Source organism: Nicotiana sylvestris, chromosome 11 (assembly GCF_000393655.2).
Source record: "Nicotiana sylvestris chromosome 11, ASM39365v2, whole genome shotgun sequence".
NCBI lineage: Eukaryota > Viridiplantae > Streptophyta > Magnoliopsida > Solanales > Solanaceae > Nicotiana > Nicotiana sylvestris.
The window spans coordinates 75,006,008-75,023,531 of record NC_091067.1 but is presented as its reverse complement, the minus strand read 5'-3'; positions in this window follow the sequence as shown (position 1 = coordinate 75,023,531).

Sequence of the window (17,524 nt, the reverse complement as noted above, 5' to 3'; positions counted from 1 at the left end):
CAACTCCTTTTGCATTAGCAGCCCCGTCAAAGAAAAGCTTCCACCCTGGTTTCTCATTCAGTTCTAACTCCTCTATATGTATCACTTCTTCATCTGGAAAATACGTCCTCAAAGGCTCGTATTCTTCATCAATAGGATTCTCAGCCAAGTGATCGGCCAATGCTTGAGCTTTCATGGCCGTCCTCGTCACATAGACAATGTCGAACTCTGTGAGTAATATCTGCCATTTTGCCAATCTTCCTGTGGGCATAGGCTTCTGGAAAATATACTTTAATGGATCCAGACGTGAAATAAGGTAAGTAGTATGTGACGACAGATAATGCTTAAACTTCTGTGCTACCCAAGTTAGAGCACAACATGTTTTCTCAAGTTGAGTGTACTTATTCTCATAGACTGTAAACTTCTTGCTGAGATAATAGATGGCTTGCTCTTTTCTTCCTGTGATGTCGTGTTGACCCAACACGCAACCAAACGAATGATCCAGGACCGTTAGATAAAGGATTAATGGCCTCCCCGACTCAGGTGGAACCAATACAGGTGGATTAGATAAATAACCTTTGATCTGGTCAAATGCCTCCTGACATTCTGCCGTCCATTCTATCGCGGCATCTTTCCTCAACAATCGAAAGATGGGTTCACAAGTTGTTGTGAGCTGAGCGATGAATCTGCTGATATAGTTCAACCTTCCCAACAGACTCATTACTTCTGTTTTGTTCCTCGGTGGCGGCAATTCCTGGATGGATTTGATCTTTGACGGATCCAACTCAATGCCTCGCCGACTGACGATAAATCCTAACAGCTTTCCAGATGGAACACCAAATGCACATTTGGCTGGGTTGAGCTTAATGTCGTACCTTCGAAGTCTTTGGAAAAACTTCCTAAGGTCTGCTACGTGGTCTTCCTGACGCTTGGATTTGATGATCACATCATCTACGTACACTTCGATCTCTTTATGTATCATATCATGGAACACAGTAGTCATTGCTCTCATGTACGTTGCCCCAGCGTTCTTCAAACCGAATGGCATTACCCGATAACAATAAGTCCCCCATGGCGTAATGAAAGCTGTTTTCTCTGCATCTTCTTCATCCATCAAAATCTGATGATACCCAGCGTAGCAATCCACAAAGGAGCCGATTTCTTTCCCGGCGCAATTGTCGATCAAGATATGGATATTGGGCAATGGAAAGTTATCCTTTGGGCTTGCCCTGTTCAGATTACGGTAGTCGACGCATACCCTGATCTTCCCATCTTTCTTTGGTACTGGCACTACATTAGCCAACCAATCAGGATATCGAGAGACCCGAATAACCTTTGCTTGCAGCTGCTTGGTTACTTCTTCTTTAATCTTCACACTCATATCTGTCTTGAACTTCCTCAGTTTCTGCTTGACAGGAAGACAGGCCGGGTCAATGGGCAATTTGTGAACCACTAGCTTGGTGCTTAAACCCGGCATGTCGTCATATGACCATGCAAAAATATCTTTAAACTCAATGAGTGCTTTGATTAATTCTTCCCTGATGCCAGGCTCAATGTGGATGCTGATTTTGGTTTCTCGGACATTATCCGCATCCCCTAGATTTACAGCCTCGGTGTCATTCAGATTAGGCTTGGGTTTCTCTTCAAATTGGCATAGTTCTCGGTTTATTTCCTCGAAGGCTTTATCCTCATCATATTCAGACTCATAATCGATCTCTTGTATCATTAAATCAAAGTCAGATTGATTTATTAGACTAGGTCGAAGATCCGTCGTGCATGCCATGTCATTAGAACCAGTAAAAAGAGAACTGTTCAGAAAGAGAAAAGAATAAAACAAAATTAAAATGAGACAAGAAAAGAATTTTATTAAAATGCGGGATAACAGGGTTCACACTTTTACAAGATAAAATGAGATTTGGATTACACCCTGAATAATCCGAAAAATAAAAAAGCAAAAATCAAAGCCTACTACCAGGACTCTCCCCGAGTAGGAAGAGGAGTAACCGTCCAATTGTTGGTTTTGGCTTCAGGCCCCATAAACTGTATGTCTGTTCCACTGGAACCCTCTCCGACTTCTACCATATTGACATTAGTGAACAATCTTTCGAAACTCTGATTCAGATCCCCGTCAATCCCAATCAATCGCCCGAGAACTTTCGGGACTGGTGACCCCTTGGCGCTTGCTCTAACAAAAGATCTTGAGAGACGTGGCACAGGTTTGGGAAGAAACCAAACTTTCTTCTTCATTTTCCGAGCTCGTTTTACATCTGCCGCAGTCGGTTTGAACCCCAACCCAAAGGTCTCCAAATTCTTGGGCAAGGAAACAGGTTGAACAATTCCCTGAAGTTCAGCTCCCAAGCCTTTTCCTGGCATAAACCCATTACCTAGCATTTCTGAAACCATCATAACCGTTGCGGAAGCTATCCTAGGATGCTGAATGATTTCACCCTCGGGGATCTTGTTTGCCGACACTGCATCAAAAATCTGGTAGACCCAGGGACCTTTGTCATCATTAGTCTCTATGAAGGGTACAATGGCGCCTCCTACGGTGCACGCAGTGTCCTCGCCGTGCAATACGACCTCTTGTCTATCCCACTCGAACTTGACCATCTGATGCAAGGTGGATGGCACTGCTTTGGCTGCATGGATCCACGGACGTCCCAACAGAAAGTTATAAGATACCGTAGCATCTAATACCTGGAATTCCATGGTAAACTGGACTGGACCGATGGTCAACTCAAGTATAATATCCCCCACGGTGGCTGTTCCATTTCCGTCAAATCCTCGGACGCAAATGCTATTCTTTTGGATTCTTCCGTGGTCGATCTTCAATTGGTTCAGGGTGGATAATGGACAAATATTGGCACTTGAGCCGTTATCCACTAATGCCCGAGTAACTGCCGAATCTTCACATTTGACAGTTAGGTAGAGAGCTTTATTATGCTCCGTGCCCTCCACTGGCAGATCATCATCTGAAAATGTTACCCTGTTCACCTCGAAAATTTTGTTGGCAATCGTTTCCAGGTGATTTACAGAAATTTCATTGGGCACATGAGCTTCATTCAGTATCTTCATCAGGGCCCGACGATGTTCATCCGAATGGATTAATAATGATAGCAGTGAGATCTGGGCCGGTGTTTTCTTCAACTGTTCGACCACGGAGTAATCCTGCACTTTCATCTTCTTTAAGAAATCCTCAGCTTCTTCTTCTGACACAGGTTTCTTTATTGCAGCTGGATTGGGTCTTCTCAACTCCGCCGGAGCAAAACACCGTCCTGATCGAGTCAGTCCCTGCGCCTCACAACTATTCTCCTCCACTTGTTGTCCCTTGTACATCACCACTGCCTTTTCATACTTCCAAGGCACAGCCTTGCTATCAATCATTGGTGTTTGGACTACTGGTTTTATGATGACCAGTTCCCTGCAGACCCCTTTCACAACAACCACGGGTGTAGATGATGCTCCCGTTATTACCAACTTGGCTGGTTCTGGTTTCCTTGTAGCGGCAGATGGATTCTTCCCCAATATCACCACTGGCTTGACATCTTCCCCCTTCAACTGTACCCCTGCTTCCTCATTGATCGATTTTTCTTTTGGAGTGGCACGGATCATCATCACTGTCTGTGGGGGTTTCTTCGGCTCCCCTACTTCGTGCACAAGCTCGATCATGTGGGCTTCAGGGTGCTTTGGCAATGGGTTCTGGTTAATGTTAGGTGCCTCCGGTGCCTGTACCTCGATCTTGTTGGTATCAATAAGATCTTGTATTGCATGTTTCAGCCTCCAACATTTCTCGGTATCATGTCCGGGAGCTCCCGAACAATATTCACATCTTACCGAGTGATCCATATTTTGGGGTAAGGGATTTGGTAATCTAGGCTCAACAGGATTTAATAAACCCAACTGCCTCAATTTGTGGAACAAGGCAATATAAGTTTCCCCCAACTCAGTAAAAGTTCTTTGCCTCTGCAATCTTTCATTTCTGGCGGCCGGATTTCCCCTGAAACCCATCCCTGGAGGGTTCCTGTAGGCTCTTGGTGGTGGATAGGTGTTTTGTGGTGGTGGGTATGTGTTATGTGGAGGTGGGTATGTATTGTGGGGAACCGGCGTGCGCCATTGTGGGCGAACCGGAGGTTGGGTGTATGTCTGGGCTTGATGGACGGTGAAATGTTGTTCTTGTGGTTGGTAGTAGGGTTGTGGAGGGTAATTTGGAATGTGTGGGTAGTTTAGACGATGGGGTCTGGGTTGGTAATGAGGGGAAGGACCTCTAGATCTGGACCAATTGTCGGCCTCTAATGTCGTGACCTCCTCTCTCCTTTTCTTCCCTAGCGCACCTCCCGTGCCGCTCTGAATGGCCTGAGTTGTTGCCTTAATTGCCGAATAACTCAGGATTTTATTAGACTTAAGTCCCTCTTCTATCATACCTCCCATTTTCACAACTTCATTAAATGATTTGCCAACTGACGTCACCAAGTGACCAAAGTAAGTTGGCTCGAGAGTTTGTAAGAAGTAATCCACCATTTCTCCTTCTCTCATTGGGGGATCAACTCTGGCTGCCTGTTCTCTCCATCGGAACCCAAATTCCCGGAAGCTCTCTCCGGGTTTCTTCTCGAGCTTTAGCAATGTGAGACGGTCTGGGACTATCTCAAGGTTGTATTGGAAATGTCCTGCGAAAGCCTGTGCCAAGTCATCCCAGGTGTACCACCTGCTCGGATCTTGTCTTGTATACCACTCTAACGCCGACCCGCTCAAACTCTGGCCAAAGTAAGCTATTAATAGCTCATCTTTGCCCCCTGCTCCCCTCATTTTGCTACAAAAACCTCGTAGATGTGCCATAGGATCACCATGCCCTTCGTATAAATCGAACTTGGGCATTTTGAACCCTGCTGGTAATTGAACGTCAGGGAAAGGGCATAGATCCTTGTAAGCCACGCTGACTTGGTTACCTAACCCGTGTATGTTCCTGAAGGATTGCTCCAGGCTTTTAAATTTCCGCATCACCTCGTCCTGCTCTGGGCTCTTAGCCGGCTTTTCAATCTCCGCCGGGACCTCAAAGTGGGGATTATAGGTATGTGGCTCGGGTGCTTTGAATGTGAGTTCAGGGGGGTAGTATTGTGTATCGTGAGCCTGAAACAATGGCTCACTAGATGATCTGTGCAATGGGGCTGGGGGAGGTGCCACAAAGACGGGAACATTTGGTGGAGGAGGGTTTTGAGTGGGTGGTGGAGCTTGGGAATCATAAGCCTCTCTTCCCTGATAATAGTGATGGCTTGGGAAACTTGTTGAAGGACCGGGAGAAGGGTATTCCGGCGTGTGTGTTGGTTGGAGGGTAGGAGTAACGGGTAGTTCTTGCCCCTTCTGGGCTCTAGCTAAGGCTATCTGCATTTCATTCATTTCTAGCCTCATTTTTTCCATTTTCTCCAGGGCTTCCTTCAGCATCTGATTGGCCGTTTTTTCTGACTCAACGCTGTTGTCTGACCCAGTCATGCTTTCTGGTATAGGACCTTTTGATCTTGTCTGATAATGGTACGCTGCCAGTATGCTCTAACAACTAACTGATATTGATTGGAAAAACAACAAACTTGTCAGTGTTAGAGTCTTAACAGATATTGTAATTGCACGTTAGGGGAATGCAATGCTCCTAGGCAGTTAATCATTTCTAACATGCTTTTGCTCCGACCGTATGCATCATCCCGGCTTATTTTTGCTCTGACAAATATATATTCTTCCTTTTTTTTTCTTTTTAATTACGGTCGAATCCTATAGAGATTGCCTACGTATCGTGACCCCGCACGAATCAGACCAAGCGTAGTTCGTGCCATAAGACCAAATATTTTTTTTTTTATATTACTCAAAAATAATGCTATTACAAGCCATTACAGAAAAAACAAAAAATACAGACTTTATATATATATATATATATATATATATATATATATATATATATATATTTTTTTTTTTTTTTGAGAATGTTTGAAGAAAAGGAAAAAAAACATATGGGTAGACAACAGACTCGAAAAACAAACAAGTGCAAGATTGAACTAGGGATACATTAAAGCTTTGAATTTTGGTGCCCGCGAGGCATCATTCGGCCTTTCCGCGGGCTTGGGGGCCAGGCTTCTTTGCAAGCTTTTTAGTTCCTCCATGATCTGATGGACATAGCCCATGATTGAGGCAAATAGGACATCACGAGGCATCTCTTCACATGTTAGGCACTTTGTGGTGATATAGCGCCCTATATCATTGATCCTACCCCTGATTCTATCCCTCTCTATGCACAGTTGTTCTATCCGTTGATTCTTTAGTCCCAATATTCGAGTATTGTCAATGAGCTGCTCTTGGAACCTCTCCATTTGTTCTTCCATCCGGGCTATCGACTCATGGTAGTGTTCTCTATATGTTCTAGCATCCTGGGCTTGTTTGAGGACCCGATTATTGAGAATGGTGTTTATCTCTCTCAATGTCGCAACACTCATTTCGTAGTCCCTTTTTACTTGCCATAGGTGCTCTCTCCGTGATGTTGTAACTGTAGCCCATCTGACCCGCATTCTTGTTATACAAGCCTGGGATCTCTCCAAGTCTTCTCGGCTTTGGCTGACTTGATTTCTCAATTCCGCTATCAACCTTTCATCAGATAGACGTTTCTGTCGGTCGCTATCACTCTTACTGACTCGGCGAATTCGGGCTTTCAGTGCCTGGTTTTCTTTGGCTAATTTGTTCTTCTCACCCTGCTCTGAGGCTACTTGAACGTTGTTTTCAAACATAAGCCTTTCAATTTGTCGCTTCAGCTGCCCGATTTCAACCCGGTAGCCTTCCTCTCTCACTAACCAGCCCCACTGTTCCTGCGAATCATCCGTAAATTGTTGGACGTGAGCTCTTTTGGCAGGCCTCTGACGAATCTGGAACCTTTTCCCGAACCAAACATCGTATTTTGGGTCTACCTCACCCTTAGCCAGCTCTCGAACCATAGTCTTGGGTTCAAGGAATCTACATTCGTGCCACAACTTTCTAATTTTTCCTTCGGGGAACACGACTCCTGGACTCAACTCAATGGCGTGCTTGCTTAGATCCTCATCAGTGGGAATTACCTGAAATCTTCCTAGTTGGCGCAGTACCCGATGAGGAGCATATGGTTGGATGCTACGAAGTCCCATTAAAAGAACATGACATTCCCTCGGCCGCCATGTATATTACCTCAGTATCATTCAACCACCCAAATGCCCATTCAACTTGGTCGGCTGTTGTTGACCTCAATTGTGCAAGCCATGCTTCGACGCCTTCGGGAAATATGACGCCTGTCATTCGTTTCTCAAAGCCGCTAATGCAGTTTTTCTCAGTCAACCCGTGGTTCATGTATCCCACTCGGTGATGGAGGTGTTCTTGCATCCACAGCTGGAGTAACAGATTGCATCCCTGAAAGAACTTGCCTCCTTCTCGGCATATAGTTAAAGCTCGGTAGATTTCAGACAAAATCAAAGGAACCACAGTACTGTCGGTTCTTTTGATTGCAACATCGGCCATCCCTACAAGGCCTATCTCTATTTTTTTATCTTTGCGGGGACAGACCACAACTCCCAGAAATGCTGTGATAAATGCCAAAGTACGTCTTGCTTCCCACTTGATTCTGTTCCCAGTGTGAATTAATCCGAGGTTTGGTTCTTCCAAACCCTGAGGAATTCCGTACCGTTGATACAAGAATTGGAGAGTACAACATCCCTTCGACAAATCATCATTCTGTACCTTCCGACTAATGCTTAGCAAATCCAAGAACGCGTGCGGAGATACTGGTCTTGGTGAAAGTAAATACTGCCCTCTTAGTTTCCCATTCAACCCCGCATATCCGGCGACTTCCTCTAGTGTAGGTGAAAGTTCAAAGTCAGCAAAACGAAACACGTTGCGGGTTGGGTCCCAGAACGGTATTAGAGCCTCGATGATATCTGTCCTTGGCTTGATATTCAACAGATCGACAAAACCTCCCAAAACTCTTTCCACTATCTTTATACTATCCTTTCCCATATCATTCCACCACATGTGGAGTTGCGAAGGGACCTCGTTACACACTGAGAATGGTTCATTTTGACTTGTGCTCATCCTGCACATTTATTATAGTGATTAAAGAAGGAAAAACTTTTATTTGACTTAAAAACTATCTATATTCTAAAGAAATATTTTTTTGGATTTTAATAAATTTTTTTTCTTGAAAAAAAAACTTTTAAGGAGAAAGGAAATATTTTTGAACCAATATTCTGAATTTATGAAAGAAATACTACAGAAAAAATATTTTTGAATTTTATTTTGAATATCTTTTAAACAAATAATTGGGATTTTGAGATTAAAAGGAAATATATTTTTTTTTTAAAAATTGAGGTCTAAAAGAAAAACTTTCTAAAGAAGTGAGTAATGTTAAATATTTTTGGATTTTTTTTTTGAATATGGTGAGCCGAAACCAAAGAGGTTTGCCTCTGATCTCACATCCGGTGAGAATCATACCCGCGTAGTTCAGGCTATAAACTAACTAATTTTTTTTTTTTTTTTTTAAAACAAACAAATTTTTCCACTTCCTTTTATATAAAAAAACTATTTTCATTTTTCATTTTTTTTTAAATAAAGCAAATTAAAATAAAAGACTTATTCCTACACACTTTCTGCTTTCTAGGCAAACCAACAATTCTAAAAGTAAAAAATATATATATGTTTTTTTTTAAAAAAAAATTCGGCAGCACTTCGACAGTACTTGGACACTGATTTTTTCTAAATTAATCAAATAACTTTACACTTGCTATTTTTATTTTATTTTATTTTTTACACTCCCGAGACTCAGAAGCCGGTCAACATGCAAGACCGAGCAAATAAATGCACATAAAACAAATAAGATGCATCAGGATGGTCATTTTCATTTTTGGTGCACCTGTCCTAGACAGACCCAACCCCTGTGTTGAGCCTCCAAAGTCAGATGCACGTGATGCAAACAAACGTTCCTACTAGGGATCCGACATGTGGTTTTGTTATACTAGGTTCAGAACCTGGGTGTTTGTTCTAGACCTGGCTTACCCGAGCGGACAGCTCGAGCCGAGGGGGGGTAGCGTACCGGGAATACAGAAGCTTCACCGGCTTAGCAACTTGTCCGAACCTCGTTCTAAATTGGGATTTGACACTATACAGAAAAGAAGTCGTACGAAGTACACCCTTCTTCATGATTTAGAAGACTCAGAGAGGAGATGGGTTTCGGCACAGTTTATACACAGTTCACGTAATATCAAAGCGGTAAAAGCAGCATTTAGCACATTAGGCTCAATCATGTAAAAATCAGATAAAACCAAATATAACAATTTATATGAGCTCGAATTTCTAACCCTGAACCACTGGTTCTGGGTTAATTCCCCAGCAGAGTCGCCAGAGCTGTCACACCTCCTTTTTCCGGCACCGCGAGGTGCGTAGGGAGTTTTTTCCAATTAAAGGACAGTCGAAACGGGATTGGTTTAATTATTTCAGAGTCGCCACTTGGGAGATTTAGGGTGTCCCAAGTCACCAATTTTAATCCCGAATCGAGGAAAAGAATGACTCTATATTACAGTCTGCGTACCAGAAATCTGGATAAGGAATTCTGTTAACCCGGGAGAAGGTGTTAGGCATTCCCGAGTTCCGTGGTTCTAGCACGGTCGCTCAACTGTTATATTCGGCTTATTTATCTGATTTTTAATACAATTATGAACCATGTGCAAATTTTATCTTTTACCGCTTTATTATTATAATTATTATTTTTTAGGAATGTGAACATCGCTTAAAACATATCTTTGGATTGTGTCACATGAAATGCACCCACAATACGGAACATATTTTATTTGATGTTTTAGGATTTAGATTTGGGTCGCATGAAATGCGCATCCGAGTTTAAGAAGGTAAAATTAATTAAATCGCGCCTAAAGAGTCTAACGCGTCATTATCTTTGGGGAAGGAAGTGAAATTCACTAAACAATCCATCCCAAATTCTAAGTAATTTTTTTTTAATAATTAAATAAATAAATGAGATTGGAGAATCCTATACATTCGTATTATTTACATCTATTTATTTTTAGCGAAATCCTTTAATAATATCCTTTAATGACTACCTTTTTATTATTACTAAGTTTTTTTATAAATATAAAATCAATATCTACATTCTTGAAAATGACATATTAAATAGAAGAGAAAAACAAATATTAGCAGAAAGTAATAAAATTATAATCATAGATACAACATGGAATTATCGAAAAGTAAAAAATAAAAATAAAAAAACTAATTATCCCATAGTTGGATTAAAATTCAAATTATTAGTAAGACTTAAGCTTATTGAAACTAATTATTTACAAATACTGAAAATTGAAAGAAATAAAAACAAAAACTTGAGTACTAAATCATATTTCTAAAAATTTAAACAATTTAACATTAACTAACTTTGTTTTAATTCATCATGTCCTAATACTTGTTTGCAAATTAATTCATGTTATAACTGAAATTGACTACATGATTCGGATTAACTTATCGTTGACGAAAAACCTTCTGAATAAGGAACTTAGTTAATTTTTGCCAAACTGATTCAATAACGCCATTTTTACGTTATTTCTTCTATTTTTTTTTATTAAACAGTTTTAATTAATAATCAGGCTTAAATATATTTCCTAATAATCTGGTAAAGGCGTTATTTAATATGTCGCTATAATATGCCTAGTTATGCCGATGACAGTGATTTACAGAATAATAATACATGAATAACCTAAATACAATACAAAAATTAAATTAAACTAAATTAAAAATTTAACACTCCATTCTTCATTTCAGCTTACAAAATGCCAAAATTACAGTTGTGTACCTGATATTGTCAATATAAGAAGAAGAAAGTCAGCAACGTAATACGTAACACAGCAACAGCAACAATAACCAGCAATAACCAGTCAACGAAAATCCCAGTGACAGCTTTGAAAAATTCAAAATAAAATCCAGGAATGCCGAAAATAATGGACAGAAACCAAAGGAAATTTTCAGATTTTTGAAAGGCTAGTTAATCTTCAACCCTTAATTTCTACACCTGTATACCAGAATATTTCTCAGGTGTGTACTACTTTCTCTTCTAATTTTCAAATTTTTTTTTCTTTGTATGTTTTTTCTTTTCTTGAGAGTTTCAATGTTTTTTTTTCGGAATAAATGTTCAGCTTTTTTTTTTTCAATCTCTTTTTTTCTGTCTGTATTTCTTTTCCTCTCTTGTGTTCAAGACTTCACATATATATATCCCATCCCATAAATCAATTAAAATCAATCCCTTTCTCTACCAAACCCATTATCTTCCCACTCATTCCCATTATATTAAAAAAACATATCACACCACCCCATTTCATTTTGTCCCCCATGCTTCTTTTAAAATAATGCAAGATTCCCCTTTAAATTAAATCTTGTCCCCCCTTTATATTAAATAATAATATCACAAACCACCCCATTTCATTTTGTCCCCCATGCTTCAAATAAACAATTACAAAATGTACAATTCCTAAACTACCCCTTCCGACCTTACTGAAATTACCAAACTACCCCTGAACGTATTACAAATTTACCAAACTACCCATCAGCTATAACACATCAATTAATCAAACTTAACCAAAATATAGACAATATGATCAATTTCTAACAATGTTCAAACAACAATATGAACATGGATGAACATCATAACAACAATATCACATGAACATGATTTTAACAACATTTCAACAACAAATCACATGAACACAAATTGAACAACCAAGAACAACTAAAATTTGATTGAACAATATTTTAGCAACAAACAATCCTATTTTCGGATTCAACACCAACAACAAACAAAGTATGAAGATTTCTAAATTCAATCATATTGAACTTAAAATCAACTCTAACAACATTACAACAAACAATTCTTATATTAAACTTTAAACAAGATTATGAGAACAATTCAAGCAATAATCATAAATGGTAAACAAGAAATCAAACTATACAAAATTCGGATTCAAGATCATCCAAACAAAGTATGAACATGAATGAATCTATTTTAAGACAACAAACATGACGGATTAAACGATTAAAACAATATATTCCTTTAATACAACTAAATTCTTTAAACAAATAACAAGATCGACGAAGAAACAATTATGAACTTAAACTTGAACTTATCAATATTAACAATTTCTAACAATACATAAACACATGAAACAAATTGAAGAAATAGTTGATTAAATTTCAATTTGAATCTAACAAACATCAAACTAACAAATACATACTTAAACAATAATACAAACATGAAATAAACATGAAAACAACTAATTAAACTTCTATTTTGAAATCTGAAAATTAATTTAACAAACAACATGAACATGAACAAAACCAAAAATCAAATATCTAACCATAGACATGAATAAAACAAACATTTGCCGATTTTAAATTCGAAAAATATCAAAACAAAATACGGACAAAATAAAACTCAAAAACTACTAACCGGATCGAAAGACGAACAACGACCAAACAAACAACGAACTTGACGATGAACTCACGACGTATAGGATCTTCACTTGACGAAAAACCCTCGAACTTTTGCCGGACTTTAACCGGACTGCCTTGCGTCGTCAACAACAGTGCAATGGTGAGCAACCAAACGGAAGACTCCTGGGGTCGTCGATGGCAGTACACAGCAGTGAAGGAGACGACGTGAAGCAGCAACAGTCCAAAGCAGCGAGCAGCAGCAACTGTCGACGACGTCCATGGCGGAATGGATTGCTTCCGATGGCAGCGCGCGAGCTTGGTCGTGACGAGCAGCGGCGATGGGAGCTTCGAACAGCAACTGACTCATCGAGGCTGTGTTCGTTTGGTTGTTTGGTTGAGACAGAAACAACAACGACATAGACGTCGAGCTCAACGAGCTTGAGCTCGCCGAGCTTCATCAATGGCGGATAGGGTTGGGGTCGTTTGAATGCGAAGGAGGTTGTGTCATTTGGTGGTGTTTGGACGGTGCTTGGGTGGTGTTCGACGAAGGGGGTGGCTGCTGGGTAGCCATGGCAGCTCACTATTTGGAGAAGGAGAAGAAGAAGAAAAGAAGAAGAAGAAGAAGAATGGGGGGGGGCGGATGACTTAGGTCATTTTTAGGGTTTTTGGGTTTTTTTTTTTGTTTTGTTTTGTTTTGTGTCTTTGAAATGCAAGATAGGGGTATTGGGTCTTTTGGGTTATGGACTGGGTCGACCCAGTTCGAAATGGACTGGGTCGTAGGGAAGATTGGGCCATTTTTTGGGCCTATGGCTTGAAATCGAAGAAGAGGCCCAATTCCGACTTTCTTTATATTTTCGCTCTCTTTTCTTCTTTTATTTTTCTAAAACTAAATTATAAAAATACTTAAACTATTATTAAGAACTAAATTAAGTTATAAAAGTGCAAATTAACTCCCAATAACAATTAACGCACAATTAAGTATTAATTAAGCAAAAAATTGTATATTTGGACATTAAATGCTAAAAATGCAAACGATGCCTATTTTGTAATTTTTAATTTTTGTAAAACAAATTTAATTACTTACAATTGTAGAATTAAATCCTATATGCAAAATGCGACATATTTTTGTATTTTTTATTAATTTATCAAATAAACACGCACAAACAAATACAAATAATTATTCAAAATATCACAAAATATCACAAAATTGCACACCAAAGAAAAATCATTTTATTTTTGGATTTTTTGGGAGTAATTCTCATATAGGGCAAAAATCACGTGCTTACAGTTGTTACTGGTTTTGCGGTGTTGCTGAACCTGCTGTTGCCGCGTTATTACTGTTGCTGACTCCTACTTCTTTTGTTCTTGTACTGCTGTTTCCAGGTACACATTTGTACACTCTTGGCTTGAAGCGAAAAATGAAATATTAATCAGGCTCCTGTTCCTGTTGAATTCTTTTGTTTGGATCTGTGTTTGAATATTAATTTTCCTCTCTTTGTATAAAAATGTAGTCGATTAATTAATGAGTAATGAGGCTGCATATGTATGATTTCTTCATCTAATAATGCTAGTTTAAATTATTTGAAGAATAGTTAATCTGCTTTGATATTATTGTGTATCCCTCTCATGTTCTAGCATTAGTAAATAATAGAATATAAAAATGAAAGCAGTTTTTCTTTGTACAAACTCGATCGCAATTTTCCAATCGCATTAGCCGTAAACTAATAACTAATAAGTTACGTTTTCAGCATGTAAATAATTAAGAGATTTTCTTTTATTTTAGAGACGAACTTAATAGAAAATATAGTCACTATAGGTTTATCCTTTAAAATAAAAATGAGACGAGCCTCGCCAAATAAATCACAAACCGCCGGGGCCCTCAATAAAATACATAACCATTGACTAGACTTTGGATTTGGCCGTTTAATGAACCTTCACGGCCTCTTCCTAAAATAACAATACGTTAGACTCTTTAGGACGCGCCTTAATAAATCTTACCTTCTTAAACTCGGGTGCACATTTATGTGACCCAAATCCAATTCTCAACGGAGTCGAAATGTGTTTCTAATCACGGGTACATTGATTGTGACGTGGTTCGAGATGCGTGTCCATGACGTTGCAAATTCATTTTAAAAAATAAGAATGAGATGAGCCTCGCCAAATAAAATACAAATTGCGGGGCCCTCAGTAAATATTTGCTTTAAAAATTGTTTAGACTTCGGGATGGACCGTTTAGTAAAATTCCACGGTCCTACCCAAAATAAATACGCTAGTCGCTTTAGGCGCGCCTTTAATAATTTAATTTCCTTAAACTCGGGTGCACATTGATGTGACCCAAATCCAAATCTCAACGGAGTCAAAGTGTGTCGACGACCACGGGTACATTGATTGTAACGTGGTTCGAGATACATTTTTATAACGTTGCAATTCTTGATAAAAATAACAGTAAATGATAAAAGCGGTTAAAAGATAAAATTGGCACATAAGTTCACATTTGTATAAAATCAGATAATCAAGCCAAATATAACAGTTGAGCGACCGTGCTAGAACCACGGAACTCGGGAATGCCTAACACCTTCTCCCGGGTTAACAGAATTCCTTATCCGGATTTCTGGTACGCAGACTGTAGTATGGAGTCATTCTTTTCCTCGATTCGGGATTAAAATTGGTGACTTGGGACACCCTAAATCTCCCAAGTGGCGACTCTGAAATAAATAAACCAATCCCGTTTCGATTGTCCTTTAATTGGAAAAACTCCCTTGTACCCTCTCGGGTACGGAAAAAGGAGGTGTGACAGCTCTGGCGACTCCGCTGGGGACATGTAACCCAGAACCACTGGTTCAGGGTTCAAGAATTCGAGCTTAAAATAATTGTTATAGTTGGCTTTATTTATTATCTGATTTTTACATGATATATGCCTAATGTGCTAAATGATGCTTTTACCGCTTTAATATTATCTGAATTGTGTATATACAACTGCTACGAAACCCTTCTTCTTTCTGAGTCTTCTAAATTTATGGTGTACACGTGCGCGTGACCCACCTTTCTGTTAGAAGTCATACCAAATAAGACGAAGTTGGGACAAGTAACTAGGCCGGGCAGACTTTCGTGCTCCCGGTACGTTGCCCCCATTTCGGCTCAAGCTGTCCACTTGGGTAAGCCAGGGCTAGAACAATATGCCTCAGGTTTCTGAACCTAGTATAACAAAGCCACATGCCGGATCCCTAGTAGGAACGTTTGTTTGCATCACGTGCATTTGACTTTGGAGGCCCAACACAGGGGTTGGGTCTGTCTAGGACAGGTGTACCAAAAATGAAAATGACCATCCTGATGCATCTTACTTGCTACTACTTGCGCATTTATTTGATTCGGACTTGTGTGCTGACTGACTTGTGAATATCAGGAATAATATTTTGAAATTGAAAAAAAGAAATAGCGGTTAGGGAATTGATTGTTTATTTTTGAAAAGAAAACAAATGCCCCAATACTGTCAAAACTCTACCGAAATTTTGAGAAAATGAAAAAAAATGTCTTATTAGTTTGTTTTATTAAAAGCTAAGAAAAGAAAAAAAAGAGTCGTTGTTCTGTTTTGTTTTTCAAAAATAAAAATAGAAAAAATATATAGTTTGTCTTGCCATGAAAATGAAAATGAAAAAGAGTCTTATTTTTAAAATGGTTTTTTATTTATTTGCTTATGAAAACGTAAAAAATAAAAAATAAAAAAAAATAAAAAAAAGTCTTTCATTATCTGTCGCAAATATATATATATATATATATATATATAAATCCGAAAAGTTTTTTTTTTATTTTCAAAAGATATATATATCTTTATTTGTTGCAAGGAGTATTTGTCTTGCCAAGAAAATTCAAATTAAAATTCCAAAAAAGATATGTCTTGCAAAAAAATAATATAAATATCTTTATTTTCCATTGTTGATAAAACAAAAATAATAAAAATGTTTTCTTTTAAAAAAAAATCCGAAAATATTTTTATTCTTCTTTCAAAATTGAAAGAAAATTCAAAATTCAAAAAAAATACTTTTAGAAGCATTTCTTTTATTAAAAGTAAAATTTCAAAAATATTTTCTTTTTTTTTCTTTAGAATAAGAAGAAAAAAAAGCAAATGAAAATTCAGAAAAAAATATCTTCCTTTTACTTTTGAAATTCTCAAAGTTCAAATCAAAAGAAAATGAACTTTTACAAGTCTTTCTTTCAAAAGAAATCAATCAAAAAAATATATACTTCTTTTCTTCTTTTGAAGCAGTTCTTTCACAAATTCCAATTAAAAAAATAAAAAATAAAAAATATGTGTTAGTTCATTTACTTATTCACGATGCCCGAACTACGCGGGTTTGATTCTCACCGGATGTGAGATACGTAGGCAACCTTCATCGGGTCCAACCCCCATTTTGCTAAAATAGCCAAAAACAGATAATAAATAATAATCAAAAAATATATATGTCAAATTTTAGTTCTGTCATAAAGAAATTGGGTGACGCTGTTTTATCAAAACATAGCCGAATGTTCCCGAAAGGGACGCCGGAAGGCTGACTTTGCATAAACAGCCACCTTTGGGTCATTTTTAAGACTTGGTCCAGTTGACCCACACAGCCTTAAAAATCTTCGTCCTCGAGACGTTGAAAGGCCGTGTTTGCAATATTGACTTTTCTAATTTGAAAAACGATAAAAAAAGTCATAAATAAGTCGGGTGATGTTGTTGTCATAAATAGCCGAATGTTCCCGAAAGGGACGCCGGAAGGCTGACTTTGCATAAATGGCCACCTTTTGGGGTCATGTTTAGGATTTTTGGTCTAGTTGACCCACACAGCCTTTTAAACCTTCGTCCCCGAGATGCTGAATGGCCGTGTTTTGCAACACCAAGTTTTATTGTGATTTGAAAAAAAAAGAGTCGACGGTGAGGTGAATACCGTTCAAACTTTGTCATAATAAGCCGAGCCAGCTTCAGCCGCGTCTTAAACCGTTCTTGCCGAAATAGCCTTAGAGTATCTTTCAGTTGTCGAAAGGTTATTTTCGTAAAAGAATGAACAAGTTTGTAAAATGTCCAAAT